The sequence below is a fragment of the Euprymna scolopes genome, chromosome 39 (assembly GCF_053919585.1).
Source record: "Euprymna scolopes isolate OS-2025 chromosome 39, ASM5391958v1, whole genome shotgun sequence".
Taxonomy (NCBI): Eukaryota; Metazoa; Mollusca; class Cephalopoda; order Sepiida; family Sepiolidae; genus Euprymna; species Euprymna scolopes.
Genome location: NC_136520.1, coordinates 62,969,933 through 62,978,621, shown reverse-complemented (window position 1 = coordinate 62,978,621; position 8,689 = coordinate 62,969,933).

Below are 8,689 nucleotides of genomic sequence, written 5' to 3'. Positions count from 1 at the left end.
TATTTTTTAAAAATATTTTTACTTGTTTACTCTTGTTTTAAAAAAATTAAATTAATTTTTCTAAGTTTTCGTTTTCTATCTAGCTTTGAAGGTTTTGGGTCTTTCAACTTATTTTAAAGAGTTTATTTAGTTAAAAAAAAGTAATGTCGAGTGTTAATTATGAACAAAAAATGTCGGACTTAAGAGGATCACGTCTTAGGAATATAATTGCTCAAAAATAGAAAATTAAAGAAAATATTAAGGTAGTTAATGTTTTTTAACGGAGGCGCACGGCTTGAAAAAAAAAAGCTTGATATTAATAAAAATCGCCAGAAAAAAAAAGCAGAGGAAGTCAATGAACAAAGTTCACTAACAGTCGCAACAGGGTAACTGAAAACAGGACTATAGATCTCCCATCAGAAAGACCGATTGTAGAGGGGACTGGAGTGCCATGATCATTGATGCCTGCAGTTGCGTCCGAAGAAATGAGTTGTCGAAATCTTGGAATATTCGAATGATTAGTAAAACAAGCTCATTTTTTGGTTAAATGTTATTTATTATGGTCGAAACACAAATTTATATTTACAGTATGATATACGCACCGCCATCTTGTCGATTCCCTCTCTGTAACTCTCCAGTCTTTTCTTTTCTTTATATCTAAGGGCAATAACTCTTACTTCCTAGCTTCCTTACTAGCTTTTGCTCACTATAACACCTGCTAGTAACAGACCTGATATCTTAAGAAGAACTTGTACCAACGATTAATTATAATAAAGACTGGCTGATGTTTCTTGAAGTGAGTAATCAAATCGTTTGTTTTCTTGCAAATATGCCTTAAATTGTCCTTTACAGAATAACTACCATGTTTTAGTTCTATTAACTTAAAGGAGTCGCGATTAAAAATAATTGCTTCATAGAACCCTTCGATATTAAGTAATCTTGTGGAATTTTAGAATTCACAAACAAACAGCAATAAGCCTGACGAATCGATATCAGCTTTGAATAAGCATGTATATTGGCTTCGCTCTTCAGTTAATCTGTTGCCACGGATATATTTTATTTCGTTTTATTTCGCTTCTTTTTTTTTTAAAAATACTCATTCCGACTAGGAACGCTTCGAGTGGAGTTTTTCCTTATTTACCGACTTTTCAACTGGGGTAACTTTTAATTCATACAATTGTAAATCAAATGCAGAGCTTTGTTATACAAAATCAATTCATTGGAATCATCAGGTATTAAAACTTTGAAAGTTCTTAAGGATATTTACAATTAATTTTATTAATAGACACTAAATAGTTTACCGCAACAAAACTATTAGTCTTATAAGAATTTATAATAAATTACTAATCAACTAATATTTTGATGTATTCATCCTTTTTTGTGGACTGTTATCCTCATCATCAGAGTTGTTTTGGTTGCCCCACGTTTCAATCAATTCATCCTCTGGTCTTCTTTAGGTGATGAACTACAACGGGACAGAAATGTTGATTCCAAAAAATAATATATAATACCATTCGGTACGATCCAATCTCTGGTCTCCCCTCGCCAATCTTTTACGATAAACACCCGTCTAGCTGAAGCCACTGTCAAAAATTTTCCCCACTCTCTATCTGTGCCTAAATCAAAACGTAGATTCCATGAACACGGCTTCTTTCTTAGAACAGCACGCCAGTGGAACTCTGTTCCGTCTGCCTGTTTCCCACCTGATTACAACTTGGATGTCTTCAAATCCAATAAACAAATTCCTGATGAACCGCCCCCTTAAGTAGACACTTTATGAAATCTCAACACTAACGTACAACGTACTGTACATGCAATAACCCTTATCCCTGAGTGGCTTCCGGACCTTGATAAGTGGTGACCTCCTTGTAAAAAAAAAAGATACGAACACACAATTGTATTTTTATAAGAACATAAAATCCGACCTTAATCGCCCCTTTGGGGCTCATGGCGCAGTGGCTTAAGGCGTTGAATCTCTACGGTTCCAGGTGAGTATTGTCTGAAGATAGCGGTTTCAATCCTACCCAAAGCAGACCAAAGGATTAGTTGGTGAGACGACAACTATGGAAGACAGTAATTACTGGGGGTAAGTTACAAGACTCAGCATTCCTATCTCGTCGCAGTTAATAATCTGAAGAAGGCCAGAGGATGAGTTGGCCGAAACGTGGTGAAACTAAAACAAATGCGGGTAACCGTCAACAAAAACTGAATGGACAATTTATGAAACCTCATCTCAAAGGATTCCTGCAAAAATATATAATAATTAATTGATAATTAAATTTATCGTAAACAATCATTTGTTTAATAATAAAAATAATAAAATAACACCTTAGTTAAAAAAAAAAAGCAAAATGGATAGTTACGCAATATAAAATATATAAACTCCCGAGCAACACCGGGCAAGTAGAGCAAGTGTCTATTAAAATGCTGTACTATTTGCATGAAAATAAAAACAAACAAAAAAACAAACAAGCAAACAAAAAACGCTCAGCAATTTATTCTCCGTATGGAGTCATTTCCGGTCCATATTAATAAGCGGGTCTCGACTGTGAAATCCCCTACACACTGGTCGCTCTTCTAGTTGTTCCCCCTCCCCAGTGTCTTACGGCACTTCCGCCGGATGTCCGGCCGTTCATGTGGAGAGTCAAGGCTAAACGCACTTTTGATCCCACGTGCGCAGGCCGTGTCTTACGAAACGACGGGTATCATTTGATCTTTTTTCTGTGAAGATGGAAAACAAAGTATCGGTGTGTTACGAACAATGTTTGTTATTATACGCTTGAAAGCCGTTTTTACAAATCCGTAAGATATTTTTTAAGAATGGATTATAGAAAAGCCGTAAAAAAAAAACTACCCCTCTTTTTTTATTATTATTATTATTTTTAAATAATTAAATATAACAAAGGTGCTATCTAATAGTGATGGGACGTTTCCAATATTTTTTCCGATTCCGATAAAATTATCGATTCTGTACTAAATTCCCGATTTCGATACTATTACCGATTCCGATTCTAATTCTTTATAAATCTCTAAATATTTAACTATAAAGTTGCTGTTTTCCTAGATTACCGTAAAAACACGAACCTGTGTTTGTTGCTGGAACCGTTTTGCAAGTAACCTCAATTTGCTATAGAAAAGGGATCGCGGTTTTAAAAAGGAGCGCCGAGAGAGAGAGGAGAAGACAGTTGGGTGTTTAACGGCTGGGAGAAAACATCGAAGTTGTGATTCCTTAGTGTTGATTGCGGTATTAGTGAAGAGGGGTTCAGTCGGTTTTCCTTTCGGGATTACGCAAGTGCATGTAAGGAAACCTCAACTCAACTCGAGTGGGAAGTTATGTACAAAAATGTTATGTACAAAAAGTGATGTACAAAAAAAGTGATGTACAAAAATATTATGTACAAAAATGTTATATACAAAAACTGATGTACAAAAACTGATGTACAAAAAGTGACGTACAAAAAATGTTATGTCCAAAAATGTTATGTACAAAAATGTTATGTACAAAAAAAGTGATGTACAAAAATGTTATGTACAAAAAAAGTGATGTACAAAAATGTTATGTACAAAAATGTTATATACAAAAAGTGATGTACAAAAATGTTATATACAAAAAGTGATGTAAAAAGGTGATATACGAAAATATTATGTACAAAAAAGTGATGTACAAAAATATTATGTACAAAAACTGATGTACAAAAAGTGATGTACAAAAATGTTATGTACAAAAAAGTGATATACGAAAATATTATTTACAAAAAAGTGATGTACAAAAATGTTATGTACAAAAACTGATGTACAAAAAGTGACGTACAAAAAATATTATGTCCAAAAATGTTATGTACAAAAATGTTATGTACAAAAATGTTATGTACAAAAAAGTGATGTACAAAAAAGTGATGTACAAAAATGTTATGTACAAAAATGCTATATGCAAAAAGTGATGTACAAAAATGTTATATACAAAAAGTGATGTACAAAAAAGTGATATACGAAAATATTATGTACAAAAAAGTGATGTACAAAAATGTTATGTACAAAAAGTTATGTACAAAAAGTTATGTACAAAAAATGTTATGTACAAAAAAGTGATATACGAAAATATTATGTACAAAAAAGTGATGTACAAAAATGTTATGTACAAAAACTGATGTACAAAAAGTGATGTACAAAAAGTGATGTACAAAAAATGATGTACAAAAAATGTTATGTACAAAAAAGTGATGTACAAAAATGTTATGTACAAAAATGTTATGTACAAAAATGTTATGTACAAAAATGTTATGTACAAAAAAGTGATGTACAAAAATGTTATGTACAAAAAGAGATGTACAAAAAAGTGATGTACAAAAAAGTGATGTACAAAAATATTATGTACAAAAAAGTTGTGTACAAAAATGTTATGTGCAAAAAAGTGATGTACAAAAATGTTATGTGCAAAAAAGTGATGTACAAAAATGTTATGTGCAAAAAGTGATGTACAAAAATGTTATGTGCAAAAAAGTGATGTACAACAATGTAAGGTACAAAAAATTTATGTATAAAAATATTATGTACAAAAATTGATATACAAAAAAGCTATGTACAGAAAGTAATGTACAAAATGTGATGTACAAAAAAGTTATGCACAAAAAGTGATATACAAAGAGTTATGTACAAAAATGTTATGTACAAAAAATGTTATGCCCAAATAATTGGTCAGTAATCTCATAAGATATGTAAGAATAACATACTGAATTTTCACGAGTCTACGACAATTTTAAATGGCTGTACAAATTTTAAATGGCTGTACAAATTTTAAATGCCTGTACAAATTTTAAATGCTGTACAAATTTTAAATGCTGTACAAATTTTAAATGCCTGTACAATTTTAAATGCCTGTACAAATTTTAAATGGCTGTACAAATTTTAAATGCCTGTACAAATTTTAAATGCTGTACAAATTTTAAATGCTGTACAATTTTAAATGCCTGTACAATTTTAAATGGCTGTACAAATTTTAAATGGCTGTACAAATTTTAAATGGCTGTACAAATTTTAAATGCTGTACAAATTTTAAATGCTGTACAAATTTTAAATGCCTGTACAATTTTAAATGCCTGTACAAATTTTAAATGCATGTACAAATTTTAAATGCCTGTACAAATTTTAAATGCCTGTACAAATTTTAAATGGCTGTACAAATTTTAAATGCTGTACAAATTTTAAATGCTGTACAAATTTTAAATGCCTGTACAAATTTTAAATGCTGTACAAATTTTAAATGCCTGTACAAATTTTAAATGCTGTACAAATTTTAAATGCCTGTACAAATTTTAAATGCTGTACAAATTTTAAATGCTGTACAAATTTTAAATGCCTGTAAAAATTTTATATGCCTGTACAAATTTTAAATGCTGTACAAATTTTAAATGCTGTACAAATTTTAAATGCTGTACAAATTTTAAATGCTGTACAAATTTTAAATGCCTGTACAAATTTTAAATGGCTGTACAAATTTTAAATGCCTGTACAAATTTTAAATGGCTGTACAAATTTTAAATGGCTGTACAAATTTTAAATGCCTGTACAAATTTTAAATGCCTGTACAAATTTTAAATGGCTGTACAAATTTTAAATGCCTGTACAAATTTTAAATGGCTGTACAAATTTTAAATGCCTGTACAAATTTTAAATGCTGTACAAATTTTAAATGCCTGTACAAATTTTAAATGCTGTACAAATTTTAAATGCCTGTACAAATTTTAAATGCTGTACAAATTTTAAATGCTGTACAAATTTTAAATGCTGTACAAATTTTAAATGCCTGTAAAAATTTTATATGCCTGTACAAATTTTAAATGCTGTACAAATTTTAAATGCTGTACAAATTTTAAATGCTGTACAAATTTTAAATGCTGTACAAATTTTAAATGCTGTACAAATTTTAAATGGCTGTACAAATTTTAAATGCTGTACAAATTTTAAATGCTGTACAAATTTTAAATGCCTGTAAAAATTTTATATGCCTGTACAAATTTTAAATGCTGTACAAATTTTAAATGCTGTACAAATTTTAAATGCTGTACAAATTTTAAATGCTGTACAAATTTTAAATGCCTGTACAAATTTTAAATGGCTGTACAAATTTTAAATGCCTGTACAAATTTTAAATGGCTGTACAAATTTTAAATGGCTGTACAAATTTTAAATGCCTGTACAAATTTTAAATGCCTGTACAAATTTTAAATGGCTGTACAAATTTTAAATGCCTGTACAAATTTTAAATGGCTGTACAAATTTTAAATGCCTGTACAAATTTTAAATGCTGTACAAATTTTAAATGCCTGTACAAATTTTAAATGCTGTACAAATTTTAAATGCTGTACAAATTTTAAATGCTGTACAAATTTTAAATGCTGTACAAATTTTAAATGCTGTACAAATTTTAAATGCCTGTAAAAATTTTATATGCCTGTACAAATTTTAAATGCTGTACAAATTTTAAATGCTGTACAAATTTTAAATGCTGTACAAATTTTAAATGCTGTACAAATTTTAAATGCTGTACAAATTTTAAATGGCTGTACAAATTTTAAATGCTGTACAAATTTTAAATGCTGTACAAATTTTAAATGCCTGTAAAAATTTTATATGCCTGTACAAATTTTAAATGCTGTACAAATTTTAAATGCTGTACAAATTTTAAATGCTGTACAAATTTTAAATGGCTGTACAAATTTTATATGCCTGTACAAATTTTAAATGCTGTACAAATTTTAAATGGCTGTACAAATTTTAAATGCTGTACAAATTTTAAATGCTGTACAAATTTTAAATGGCTGTACAAATTTTAAATGCCTGTACAAATTTTAAATGCTGTATAAATTTTAAATGCTGTACAAATTTTAAATGCTGTACAAATTTTAAATGCTGTACAAATTTTAAATGCCTGTACAAATTTTAAATGCTGTACAAATTTTAAATGCCTGTACAAATTTTAAATGCTGTACAAATTTTAAATGCTGTACAAATTTTAAATGCTGTACAAATTTTAAATGCTGTACAAATTTTAAATGCCTGTAAAAATTTTATATGCCTGTACAAATTTTAAATGCTGTACAAATTTTAAATGCTGTACAAATTTTAAATGCTGTACAAATTTTAAATGGCTGTACAAATTTTATATGCCTGTACAAATTTTAAATGCTGTACAAATTTTAAATGGCTGTACAAATTTTAAATGCTGTACAAATTTTAAATGCTGTACAAATTTTAAATGGCTGTACAAATTTTAAATGCCTGTACAAATTTTAAATGCTGTATAAATTTTAAATGCTGTACAAATTTTAAATGCTGTACAAATTTTAAATGCTGTACAAATTTTAAATGCCTGTACAAATTTTAAATGCTGTACAAATTTTAAATGCCTGTACAAATTTTAAATGCTGTACAAATTTTAAATGCTGTACAAATTTTAAATGCTGTACAAATTTTAAATGCTGTACAAATTTTAAATGCCTGTAAAAATTTTATATGCCTGTACAAATTTTAAATGCTGTACAAATTTTAAATGCTGTACAAATTTTAAATGCTGTACAAATTTTAAATGGCTGTACAAATTTTATATGCCTGTACAAATTTTAAATGCTGTACAAATTTTAAATGGCTGTACAAATTTTAAATGCTGTACAAATTTTAAATGCTGTACAAATTTTAAATGGCTGTACAAATTTTAAATGCCTGTACAAATTTTAAATGCTGTATAAATTTTAAATGCTGTACAAATTTTAAATGCTGTACAAATTTTAAATGCTGTACAAATTTTAAATGCCTGTACAAATTTTAAATGCTGTACAAATTTTAAATGCCTGTACAAATTTTAAATGCTGTACAAATTTTAAATGCTGTACAAATTTTAAATGCTGTACAAATTTTAAATGCTGTACAAATTTTAAATGGCTGTACAAATTTTAAATGCTGTACAAATTTTAAATGCTGTACAAATTTTAAATGGCTGTACAAATTTTAAATGCTGTACAAATTTTAAATGCTGTACAAATTTTAAATGCCTGTACAAATTTTAAATGCTGTACAAATTTTAAATGCCTGTACAAATTTTAAATGCTGTACAAATTTTAAATGCTGTACAAATTTTAAATGCCTGTACAAATTTTAAATGCTGTACAAATTTTAAATGCTGTACAAATTTTAAATGCCTGTACAAATTTTAAATGCTGTACAAATTTTAAATGCTGTACAAATTTTAAATGCTGTACAAATTTTAAATGCTGTACAAATTTTAAATGCTGTACAAATTTTAAATGCTGTACAAATTTTAAATGCTGTACAAATTTTAAATGGCTGTACAAATTTTAAATGCCTGTACAAATTTTAAATGCTGTACAAATTTTAAATGCTGTACAAATTTTAAATGCTGTACAAATTTTAAATGCTGTACAAATTTTAAATGGCTGTACAAATTTTATATGCCTGTACAAATTTTAAATGCTGTACAAATTTTAAATGGCTGTACAAATTTTAAATGCTGTACAAATTTTAAATGCTGTACAAATTTTAAATGGCTGTACAAATTTTAAATGCCTGTACAAATTTTAAATGCTGTATAAATTTTAAATGCTGTACAAATTTTAAATGCTGTACAAATTTTAAATGCTGTACAAATTTTAAATGCTGTATAAATTTTAAATGCTGTACAAATTTTAAATGCTGT